This window comes from Harpia harpyja, chromosome 4 (assembly GCF_026419915.1).
Source record: "Harpia harpyja isolate bHarHar1 chromosome 4, bHarHar1 primary haplotype, whole genome shotgun sequence".
Taxonomy (NCBI): Eukaryota; Metazoa; Chordata; class Aves; order Accipitriformes; family Accipitridae; genus Harpia; species Harpia harpyja.
Genome location: NC_068943.1, coordinates 40,788,753 through 40,801,414, shown reverse-complemented (window position 1 = coordinate 40,801,414; position 12,662 = coordinate 40,788,753). Strand labels below are relative to the sequence as shown.

General features: G+C 41.3%; 1 protein-coding gene across 5 annotated transcripts in view; it reads left to right on the top strand.

Moving 5' to 3' along the window:
- ARHGAP32 (Rho GTPase activating protein 32) overlaps positions 1 to 12,662 on the top strand; it is a 267,989-nt gene that overhangs the window by 63,653 nt on the left and 191,674 nt on the right. The window contains exon 1 of one of the 5 annotated variants that reach the window (XM_052786347.1): positions 5,484 to 5,589. The exons of the other annotated variants lie outside the window; for them this stretch is intronic. The gene's annotated coding sequence lies outside the window, so the exon portion shown is untranslated. Of the gene's footprint in view, positions 1 to 5,483; positions 5,590 to 12,662 lie in introns of those variants that run through there. 5 annotated transcript variants of the gene reach the window in all.

The following is a 12,662-nucleotide window of genomic DNA, read 5'->3' as shown; positions in this document are numbered from 1 at the left end:
TGTGGGAATACTGAAATTAGTCATCTAGTTTAGCGTCTGCTTCATGAGGCTGTTTCTCTTTACTTTGGAGTAAGGTTTCACTAATAATAAGTTGCAGGGAGTACCTATTTCTTCTACTCCTGGCAGGGATTCCACCAGTGAAGATTATGGTTCACGACTTAAAAACACATGCCACGTGTCCCATGCAGGATTTAGAGCGAGGTAGCTGCTCCTTACCTTCCTCTTCATGTGTTGTTTCTAGTCAAGCTGAAGTATAAGCATCCTATTGTAGTTTTACACTTGTACTTTTTGTAGTAAAACATTCAGATAAGAAAAAATTTAAAAGTTTTCAGTGTGGGTTTGACTGTGGATGTGTCAGTCTTTACTGCATTAGTGCTGTGCAGGAGTGTCATAAAACATGTCATGCTGTGCAGATGCTACTGGTCTTTGCACCTGCGTTATGAGTGATGGCTCAACCTGGTCTCAGGTTTGGCGGGGGGGGTGGGCGGGTAGGACACTGTCTATTCCACGTCCTTGCTTGGCATCTCTAGCACTAGCTGTGGTGATGAATGTTCCTTTAATAGCCTGTGTTGTGACAAAAATTATATTTGACACCTTTTAAAAAAAAGGCTTGGTTGGGAGCTGAAGGTGTTCCATGTTATGTAGCCAGTGTGAGAGGAGGTTGTTCTCTACAGGTCAGTCACCCTCTTGCAGTCCTGATCTGAGGTATTTGCAGGGCTGGGGTTTTCACTGAGATCCTAAATTGTTTCTCCTCTTCTCCTTCTCCTGATTCCACATAGACGTATACGCTGCAGTTTATTTATAGAGAAATCAGTAATATACCTGCAGTAGATTAGTTGGTCATCAAAAGAACAAGGTCTATACCAAGGAATTCAGCATGGTAATAACTGTCATGGAGATGTAATAATACATAGCTGTATAAATGGCCTTTGAAGATGATTAATTGTGGAGGTGTGCAGTAGTGGCAATAGCCTTGTTTTTTAAGTAGAGCCTTGAGCATAGTTCTTGTACGGGAGAATGTGCAGGAATGCAAACTCCCTTTTGGTCAGGGATCGGAAGGTGTCTGCTGCAGCCTGCTTAGCATTTACGTTGTCTTCATGGGGAAGGCATGGCTTAAACCAGCCCTTCAGAAATTCATTTAACTTTAACCATACAAAAGGAGCGTCTGATGTGGTGAGGAGTTGAAAGGCTTTTACATATGTTTTGTCAGTCAGAAATTGCAGTCTGGTTTTCTCTTTCTTGTGTTGTGATTCACTGAGTCCTTCCAGTATAAAAAAAAAAACACCAACGACATTTTTCATATAACATGAGATTGAACAGGCTATGAATGAGAAGGCAAATGTCCTGTCATATGCTTCAGCAGAGAGCAGTTTGTGACCTATGTCATCAATTAGCAATGAAATAGTTCTCATCTTGGGCTAGCAGCAAGATTTTCTCTTAAATATTTTAGTTTCTTGATTCCAGCTGTCCAGTTGGTCTTCATGTTTCCTGAACTTGCTTCAGTGAGTATTGAGCAATGCCTTAGCTAAAATCGTGCTTGCAATATATAGTCTGAGAACGGTGTTGCTTCAAGTGGTTTATTCAAAAATATATATATCTCAACATTAAAATATTTTCCCATTAAATTAATTTGCTGTTGGAATCAAAAGCATTCCTACATTATCTCGTCGTGCATACATTATTAACTGCAATCCATTTTTAATTGAATGAAAAAGTATCCTAAGAGGAATGGAGGAAGGCTGTCTTGCAGCATCCTCGCTCTTTCTTTGTCTAGATAACCTCAAGCAATCAAAGAGGGTTAAATTTAAAATCCACTTGCTTGCCATTTTATCTTTTTAAATGGAACAGGGTTTAAACTCAGAGAAACTATTGAAGGAGAAGTGAATGTATTGGCAGAGGTGACAAGTGGTATTCGAGTTGGATAATCTTCTTCTTTAAGTGGTTGACGGAAGTTTCTGTTAGGACAGGATTGTCTGAAACAGTTCTTGTTGCAGTTTCCCAAAGTTTATCTAGGTAGTAGAAAGCTAAATCATTATGTAAATCTAATTATCATTCTTGTGAGCTATGTCAACCTGGAAGTTAGTAAGTTGGTCATGAGTGCAACTGTCATAAAGAAGCTTTCCAGATTGGAGATTTGTTCTTAAATTTGATTCTGCACTACCCTCTGTTACCCCAAGGATTAAGAGATAGAATGTTTCCAAGCTCATTGCTAATTTAACAGCAAATTGGAGCTTGCAGTTAGTGATATCATTCTGCTCTGTTCTCTTAATTAAAAAAAAAACAAAACCCCAACAAAAAACCCCCAACAATTTGGGTCAAAATTTTAATTTTGTTTTGCTATTATTATGATAATTTAAGCCCTAAATAAAGATAAAGTGTAGCTGACTGGAGGCCAGATCTTGTCTGCAATTAGAAAAATGATCCATTACTGTCAAAACTTGTCCCAGCAGAACTAATCAAGCTCATGTGCAGTAAAGCTGTGTTAGTTTACATCAAACCATAGCGCAGTTTTGAGCCTGGTCTTCTAAGAGATGTCTTAAAGACCTTTTTAAAATGTGACACTTATATGTGCGCAGTAGTGTGTCTTAATAACTAGTGAACTCGTGTTAGCCGTGAAACAAAATACTATTGTTTCACTATAGAATCCAGAGCCCTGGTCTTGAAAAAAAGCTGTGCTGTACTGAAAAATGCACAAATAAAAAGCAAGAGAGAGTCTCTGGCCTCGGTGAATTTACGGTCAAAGTGCAAGACGACAGGTAGTATCTGAAAGATGAAGAGCTGAAAGGAGGAGTTGGAGATGGTATCTCTTAGCATGGCTGGCAGTGGTAATGTCATAGAAGCATGAAAAACAACAGCAGGGTATATTCTTCTGCTGTGCCCCCAACACCTGGATGCTGTTCGTAATGGAAATGCTAAACTTCTGTGCACTAGTAAATGCATCTTCTATGTAATAGTAATTGGTTCCAGTTAGTTGGCAAGAGTCTCTTTTGGAGGTGTACAGTAAATACATTTGCTTCAATTTTTCACCACAGCTACTTCTACTCTGCTGTTAAGCACAACAGTAAACCTTAAGCTGTAACAGATGCAGTGTGGACAGTATTTGTTGAGTTTTTATGCTTTATCACTTTATAAAATGACACCTTTGTTTTTGCTTTATGTTTGTTACTGTTTTGTTCAGCTTGGATTGAACACTCTGATCAGTTGGATCAGCTATGGAGCTGGGTTTTAGGTTCACTCTTTTAAGTAGTGGGTTGTCCTCTTTCTGTGGTTACCTTAGGGTGCAGCAAAGTATTTTATTGTAGTACAGCTGGGTGGTGAATTTCCACAGGTTTTCTCACCTTGTGTTCTCATTAATGTCAGTGGTTTGGGGTCCGGGACCAGCACGGAGTTCTGTTCCTGGCTCCGTCCCCATCACCTTGTGCAAACACCTTCACTCTTGCAGTGTGCTTCTGTTTTCTCCTGTCATGAAGTTTGACTCTAGTTGTATTAATTTACCCACTCAAGTCAGAGAGGTCAAAACCACAAGTTGAGGGATCTAGTCCCTGAGATGAATCCAGCCAGCGTACTTTGCTCTCTGCCGCAGGGAACTGCAGGTGGGGGTGGTCGAGGGGGAAGGAAGAGTGTTGTAATAGTTCCTGAAGCCCAGCAGCTACTGATGCAAAGTTAGAATAGGTTTTTTTTCTAAATAGGCATGTTGTTTCCTATTCAGTTCTTCTATCTTTAGCTTGTCCCATTCCTGCATGTCCGTTTTGGTGAAACAAAGGAAAATTAGCATTGGGAGAAAGGGATTTAGAAACAATCATTAGGCTTTCTAGGCACAGAACGGGTATAACCTGTTTGACTTTGCTCACACTTTGCCAAGCTTGCATCTTCCCCTTCTCCTGTAAGTGCTGAACTAATGGTTGGCACCACTGACTCCTCATGCCTTAGGTCTAATTAACAAGGTTATTGTCACTCAGTTATACAGCGTTTAGCAAACAACGTTGATCCAACCATTTAAAACTAAAAAAAAACCAGAGTTGTACCGACTGTTTTGTATAATTTGGGATTGTGTAGCCTCTTCTGTTGAATTTTAAACAAAAAAAGTGTTTTTATTTCATAAATCTTTTGTCTTTCTAAACTTGGTATCTGACTGAGTCCAAAGAGCACAGAGTCAGTATTTCACACACCCAAAATCTTCACTTACAGCTGATAACCAAGAACATCTTCAGCAGTCCTGCTGAGTTGAAAGGAGCTATGTGCAAAAATGAGGTACCTTTAGATTGGGTGTTGAGTTTCCATGGGCTGTGTCTGGATGGTATCTAATATTGTCAGTTACAAATTACAGCGTGCATGTTTGAGCTAGAGCTTCAGCAAATAGTAGCAGTAATAATAACACAAAAAAACTGGGGCCGTTTTACAGAAGTGAGAATAGCTCTGCATTTTTGCACCAACACAGAAAGATTAAAACGACTTGATCAAGGTCATGCAGCAAGCTAATGGCAAAGCCAGGACTGGAAGCCAGTGTTCCATCATCTGAGCTTTCCTCTTTATTTGCTGGACCTCACTGCCTCTTATGGATATCTAATCATCTAGCCTGCTGCAGTGGTGGTCTGATGAAAGACTTCAGTCTTTTAATGGGATTTGAAAGTTGGGTAATAATACTTACTTCCTATTTACGGTTTAGCGTATAAACCAGAAAACGTAATACCAGTTTTTACACAGCTCCTTTTAAAACTGGCTGCATAAACACGGAAATGAATAAAGCCTTACATGTCTCCTCTGGGAACCCAGTAAATATTACCCTGTTTTCAAAAAGGAGGAGGCAAAACAGCAAATACATTAATGTAATATATCCAAGGTTACGCAGTTGGCAGAACTGGGAATAGAGTCCTGCTTTTACGCCTCTTACTGGTCACTTGCATCGGAGTCGCTGAAGTTTTATTTAGGGGTAAAAACATCCAGAGCAGGTAAGAACCTCCCTGCATGGATCCGAGGGCCAGGGGAGGAGGTGCGCAGGACAAAGAAATTCCTTTTCCTCCCTCCGGCTCGGAAAGGGTTACAGATGAAATGCCTCCAACAGCCTCAGGAAAACATGAATCAGTGCTAGTGAGGGAAGGCGGAATGGGAACCCAGAACTGCAAGCTTGTTTTGTGCTTTTCGCTTATATACACCTTTCTGGGGGGGTTTCAATCCAGCGTTTGGGAGGATCTCGGCAGAGCTGACGTTTGAGCCGGCCTGTGATAGAAAGCAGATCGTGTTCATGTACCGTGTCATTAAATAGGAGGCTGGGCGCGTATGTGTTGTGGGGTGGGGAAGACTGGAGAAGGTGGTGGTGGGGGGGGGACGGGACCAACCTCAGCCCTTTCTCCTCGCCTCCTCCCCCGCTCCCCTCCGCCGGCCTCCAGCCAGCTGCTCCTGCAGAGCCAGCGGGTGAGTGTGTGTGTGTGAGTGTGCAAGTGTGTGTGTGAGTGTGCAAGTGTGTGCGCGCAACATGGAGGGAGGGACCGGAGCTGCTGGTGCTGCTGCTGCCGCCTTTACCAATATCTATACGGCAGCTTTCACTGCGGGAACTATAGGAACTGGAAGCAATCTTGATGAATCTGAAAGGTCAGTACTATCAATAAATCACCCGCAGATAAATGCTCCTCGGAGGTGCTTTCTTCCCCCTCCTCCCCTCTTAACCCTCTTTTCTCAGAAACGGAGTATTAAAATGTTACCGTATCTCCAAGGAATGCAATTGTTTCCCAATTGGTCGTAGCCAGCAATGTCTAATAAGAATGTAGAGCATGATTTGAAAAGGCAAGCGTGTCATTTTCATATAGCAAATGCAACTTCATTTTAATTTTTAGTGTATTTTTAAGCATATGTATACGGCTGTGATCTTTTAAGTGGTTGAGTATTTGAATGGAGAAAGGTTAATTGCCTTCTTCAATCAGATTACACTATGTCGGTTACACTAGCATATAGAAAGCAGACAAAGTATAATTTTGCATCCCGTTCTTCATGTGATAGTGGTCCTTGAGGCATTTTCGGGTAAAGTGTGTAGAATGTGGTTATTAGCGTGACTGAAACTTGCTTTTTTTTTAATCAAAAATGTGATATATCCTGTCCGTTGCAGAGTAGAGCACATACTCTGTACTTCGGCTGTGTGAAAACAGCAATAGTCACAAGGGTTCTGTGCTGAGAGTGTATTTTTTTTTTTTTTTTTTTCCTTTCTAATGGATAACTAAGTGCTGTTGATATGGTATGGCTTTAGGAGCAATAGTTCTGGAGGGCCAGGTTATCGTGTAGTTAAAATTCTTGTGGAATGAGACAGTGCTGATTATCTTCATGGCAAATCGTCTCCTTCACCCTAGGCTTGGATTTGTACTGTGGCTGATAGGAAATAAGCCTAGTGCTGTTGCAGTTCAATTGGGATTTTCTACTTCAGGGCTGAGAGTGCATAAATGTTTACTGGTGAAAAAAAGGAGGGAGTTGGGGAAGCAGTATAATTTAAAACTTGCCGTCTTGGGCATGCAGTTACCACCTGCCTGGTTTACAGATCAAGGCTGTTTCTACCAAACTACAAGTTATTTATGAACATAGCTGCCGGAAGCTGGAGACACGGGTTCTTATTTCACTGTATAATACATTATCAACAAAGTCTTGATAATTTATGCTAACTCCACCCACTTCAGCTCACACTGCCAGAAACCGAAGGAGACTAGCTCTTACCAGCACTGCAAAATTTCTCTGAATTTGTCTGCGTTTTCTTTCTTTCTTTCTTGAAGTATTTATCTTTGGAAAAGCTGCTACTGAATATCTTCTCATGGTTTGTACTACCTAGTGACTTGGGTACTGTGAGAAAGCTAGTTGGGTAATTTTGGTTCCGCTTAGAAACAAAACTGTATTTAAAAATCAAACGTGTATAGTGTGCTAATGCTGAAGTCTTTACTCCCCAACTTCCTTTGTGACGGAAAAAGCACAATACGCAATATTTGTCACCCATTTATACAGACGCACACATGCCGTAGAGGATTTTGTAAGTAGGAACACCATAGGATTTTTGTTTGGCGCGAATTCCCTTGGGAATGTGTGGAGCTCACTCTGAGTGAAAGCTCTGACGTTTGTGAGTAGCTGGCAATGTCAGTGTGTGGAATACCAGGTCTGTGGCTAAAGACAGATGGAGTTTAGCAATGATTTGATACAACCTACGGAGTTTTCTTCCAAATGGGTCTAGTATTTCAGGGAAGTCTGCAGATTAAATATGCTTTAGTTCTGGCAGTGACAGTCCCCTTTTTTTCGCCGCTTGTGCAGATAGTCCAGAGCATGACAGAACTTTGTATTAGCTTATTATAGTTGACCGTCCAAAGGGGAGATGTCTTACTCGTGTTCCCTCAGTGTCCGGCTTTTCAGGGTAGAGATAAAAAATTGTGTTGTTTCTTAGAAGCAAGACTTGCATTTAATAGGATTATAGAAGTATTTTTAACTTTATACTCTCAGTCCGGTGCTCCTGACTGATACTTGGAGTACAGGGAGTTTTCTGATTATTGATGCAAAAGTAAATCTAGACATAACGAACTGTGCTGTGTGCTGATGCATATTTTCTTCAGGGGAAAAAAAAAAAATCATTTTCTGAGCGGTACATCTAAGGGTTGCAGAATCCTTGCCCTACCTGTAGCAGTAGCTTTTTGGCTGGAGGGGAAGAGGGACAGAAAACAGCAACTCCCTGAGCTTGTAGAAAGAGCAGTCGTTCCAAGGGACAGCCGGATCACAGCACAAACGGCAGAGCGGTGTATGTTACTTCGGATAGATAGCATCTTCTTCGGGGCCAGTCTTCGGTGATTTATGTTATGCATAACCGGTTCTGGGTGACTTGCCGTGCCATGACGTTACCTCTGCCTGAGCTGCCCAGGGACTGCTGAGCTGCCTTTGCTCCTGACCGCCCTGCACCCTCTGCCTCCGCTTACGCAGCTTTCCCATGCTCCAGTGGCGAGGAGGGGGGTCTCTCCAGCCCCCCAGGATGCTTTCTGTGGAAAAAATCCCTGCATTTTGTCTTACAGAAGGAGGGGGCAATTTCCTCGAGCATCAGTGAGCATGTCCTTTGCCCCCTCCCAGTTGTTTTTGCAACAAACAGCATATCAAATATACTCTGTGACATCTCTTCAGTATTTTTATCGAGAATACTAAAAAAATCATTTAATCCCCCTTTGCCAAGCTTTTTGGTTTAATCTTTCTTTGCTTGGAACCATGTTTCTTCCCATTGTTTGATACTTTCTGAAAACTTCAGGCCCCGGTATCAGGGATCAGAAAGTAATGTTTTGATATTCTGTTCCTGACAGTGGTCATTAAAGGAAGGTAAATCCCCTATCTTTCACCAGTGGTCCTGTGTCACAAAAAGGAATGTTATTCCCAGCCTCCATTCAGTTATCAGCCTGGAGAAAAGGAAAAAACCAAACAAACCACAGAATAGGTGGTGGAAGGGAGAAGCAAGTTGACTTTGAAATGGTGGATGTGATGGACAGAAGGCAGAAGAACTGGGATGGGGTCTGAGCTTTCCAGTCATGAGGATAAAGACCAAAGCAGGCAGCTATTTAGCGGTTGACTTAGAACAGGGTAGATTTCAATGTGTATTCATGTAAAAAGAAAAAAAGGCAGATGTACACCTTTTGTGCATTCATTTGAATGAATGTAAATTGGAAACAGTAACAGGAGGCAGTGGCAAGGGCTGAGAACTAGAGTAGGCATCTCCTCAGTTTCATTCAGTTTCTTAGAATGGCAACATACTGTTGTATCTTAACTGTTTGTTGTTCTTGTTTATTTGTTGAAGGAGCTTTCTGTGTACTGTTTCTGCAGGAAAAAAAAAATGTTTGCAAACATGTTTGAAGTGTATATCCAGAAAACAAATTAAAATATAAACTTCAGCACTTACACGTGTTTCACGCACATACCTGCTGCTTTGTTCTGGCCTAATGGTAGGGACCAGAGCGTGATTTAGAGTGGGGATGATGGGAGGAAATGGGGGAGGAATTTGAACTTGGTACCCTTGCTTTGAAGCAGCACTTATATTGTAGCTTCTCTTACGTCCTGTGTTCGTTCCTTCCAAAACTGTGAATGTGACATTTGTTATCCCAGCACCTCTGGAGACACCTCAGAGGTGATGTAATACCTGTTTTTCTGTCAGTTGCCTTTTCTTACGCAATCCCTAATCTAATCTGGTTTTCTTCCTTCTTTGGGTAAAACAGTCAAAGCGCAATACTTACTAAAAGATCTGTTACAGTTTTCTTTCAAAGCTGGTAGCAACCAGCGTCTGGTCCGAGGTGCTTTGTGGTGGCAAAGACCACACTCAGTTACAAGAGGTGGTGGTCATAACTGGCTGCACGACGTTCGGCAGAGCCAAGCGTGACCTCCGCTCAGCTTTCTGCACCAGGAACAGTGTGTATGTGTTGGATCATCTGTCTTAGCTCATCATCGTGGCTTCCACTTTAATTTATAAAGGGTTGCCCGCCTTGCATTCCCTTGCAGTAAGTCCCATGGCTGAATAAACTTCTGAAGCATCCAGAAGATGACAGTGCATTACTGCTTGTTGGATTACATATTTACAATTACTCTAGGTTCGCTTTGAAGCTCCTCGGAGGCCTGAAATCTCTGGTTAATCAAACCTGGGGAAGGACTTTTAACCTGACACTTCTTGTGATGTTACAGACTAGAAAGCCCTTGTTACGCATGCCAAGAGTTTAAGGTAGCTCTTTGTTTTTTAATTCAGACAGTTCAAGCTGGGGGCAATTTTAGCTGGCTGATCACAAGCATCCTATTGCTTGTGCTGAAATAAGGTGATGGCTTTATTGGATGTTGAGCTGATACACAGGCGGTAGTAATGGTTTGCTTTCTCTTGGCAAATGAATTTAAGGCAGTGTGTAGCCCTGATGGGATTTCACCACTCTTGGAGGGGGTGGTTCTGTTGTTATGGCTCTCCACTTGATCTGAGTCTCTGGGTGCAGCTCACTGTTGTAGACCAAATGTGACACACTAATCAACTCCAGCAATGTGTGTTTTCTTCTTTTCATTATGTATTATACAGCAATTTTCCTATTCACAGCGCTATTCAATAGTCAAGGATTTCTCAACATTTTTCCCCCAGGGTTTATAAATTAGTGCTCCAAACCTTGTTCAGGATTGGAATGTAGCAGATGAGATTTCAGCCCTTAAGGAGTGTTTTAACCATGCAAACATGCTTTAATTTCTGGCCACGTTTCTTCATTTGTGTATTTCAGAAGGTTTTGTCCTTTTTAAAAGTGAAATGTAAGAAGATAATAGACAAACTTTTTTTCTGAAACATAAACGCAAAATTTCCAAGCCTTTTCAATCTGTTCTCTGTACGCTTTCTCTTACTGATACTTCAATGGAATAGCTTTACTTACTGTATTAGACAAAGGTAATTTGTAAACATACGTTGTATCTCTTTGCAGCTTCTTCAGTGTCACTCTGCTGAATTCTGTTTTAGGAGTGTAAGTGTGCTGGACCAATGCATGTCATGCTTTTTTAAAAATTATTACATAAAATACCCGACTATCTTAAGTGCATACGCCTATGGTGACCATGTGAAAATCTGTTTGTTTTCTAAATAAAGGTGTGCTGGGAGAAAAATTTTGAAAACCATATCGGTATATACCATGAGATCAAGAGTCAAAAAGTAAATAAAAAGCACTAAACTACTTACTACATTTTTTTTTTTTTGTGGTGTCTGAGCAAATCTCGTCATTCGGAGTGATGGGAAGAAGGGCCATGACACAATATTTTCATGTTTTCCATTAGTGATACAACATTAAGGCTAGAACTTTGTATGGCATCAAACACACAGCAAGCCCCTTGCTACACTTGAAATAAGAGTGAGTTTTGACCTCAGGCATGTGGCCTAACACACTTGTTCATGTGTTTGAAACTTAGATGTTCTTTTTGAAAATAATGCCCATAAGCCATCCCAGCTCTTGAAGACTACCTTTAACATGCTTTTGCATAAGCAAAACCTACTTTGAAATCAACTCTTGGTAGTGTTAGTCTAGGGGAACATCCAAAGTGTAGGAGCAGATTTGAAGATTTTCTGAAGTTAAATTGGTCGCATATGGTACACCAAAAGAAAAGCAGGCTAGATGGAGTACTTTCCTAGCCAGAAACAAGGCACAGGTTGCGAAAAATGAGACAAGAAGAGGAAACTACAATGATGTCTTAATTTTGCACGGTTTCATCTGATGCACGGTGTTGACAGCTTCCCTTTAAAAGGGGACTTTCCCAGCTTCTTATACTACCAAGGGAGCTGCTTATGGGCACACATGAAAATACTTAGATTTTCATAGACTGAAAATCTCCGTTCCCTATTAATGATTGAGGGAAACAAGGCCAATGTAAGATAGCAGTTTCAGAAGATGGTTGTTCTTAAATCCAAGTATTTGTGGTTGCAGAGAGCCATTAAATTCATGCCCAGAAGGTTAACCAAAGCTGTGTTGACTTTTTTTGTCTACAAACTAATTTGTTTAATACAGCCACGGTTGCGCGTAGCTTTTTGCAGGAGCAATATAATGAGATTAACAAGCCTCTGATCGCTTCCCTATCTGATACTTAAATCCCCATGGGAAGCTGTGAAAGTGTCAGACCTCTGTTGCTCTTGTATGGGGGCCACGCTGGCAAAGCTGAGAGTTGTTCTTTGTGTAAGATGTTGTAGATTTGGTTGCTGGGATGCTGGAGTAGCTAAGCTTCAATCTGTAGCCTTGGAGCCAGATTTTTAAGAAACAGAAGAGATGCTGAGGCTGCCAGCCGGGGGGTTCATTATTGGAAAGAGAAGACAACCACGCTCCTCCTTCCCCCTGCGATACTCTGAAGAGGGAAGCAAGTTTCATAGGGAGATAATTATGCTACTGGAAAAAGTGCTGTGACAGCTCACAGCACCACAAGTGGAGTTCTTGTGGGGAAAAAGCCATGTTAGACATAACAGATTTCTTCCCTTTTTCTCCCAGTTAGGTATGGTGTATATGCATAGTGTTGTCCTGAAGCACTTGGTACTCATCTCCTTGCCTTTGCTTTCGTTGCCTGCCTCAGGCTAATAGGCACTAAGTTTGTAATTTTTAAGTGGCATAGCCCACAGTCTGATTTGGGAATACAGATTGACACCTGAATTATTATTTTCCCCTGCTTATAAAAGCATGCATGATTGATTGATTATAAGTGCAAAATTAGAAGCTTTTTCTTAAAAAGAAAACTAAAATGAGGGAGGATACTTTTATTTAAAAAAAACAAACCCACAACTCGGTATTAATTTTGAAGCAGCATTGTATTCCGATGCTTTCTTCACCCAGTGCCTTTAGCATTATTGAGCTGTTAACAGTTGCAATATATATTTTTGTGGAAATCTCCACCAGTCTCCATGTTAGATCTCTCTGTGCACATCCATAGCTTACAGCCCCTTCTGTTTAAGGTACATGCCTGATATTTAATCAGTTTCCCCCAGTTTCCCAGTGGTGTCTCTCCAGTTGGCAAAAATGGCTTCTTTCCAGTTCTTGAGCAGTAGTTAGCTTGGTGGAGATGTTGCTCTTTGGCTTGTGTGTAGGACTGATTACTTGTAGGAATAATACCTCTTTTCTCCACGCGTCAGTGTATGTTAACAAACATTGGAGACACATGAATCACACAAAAACCTTTTCTCCAGC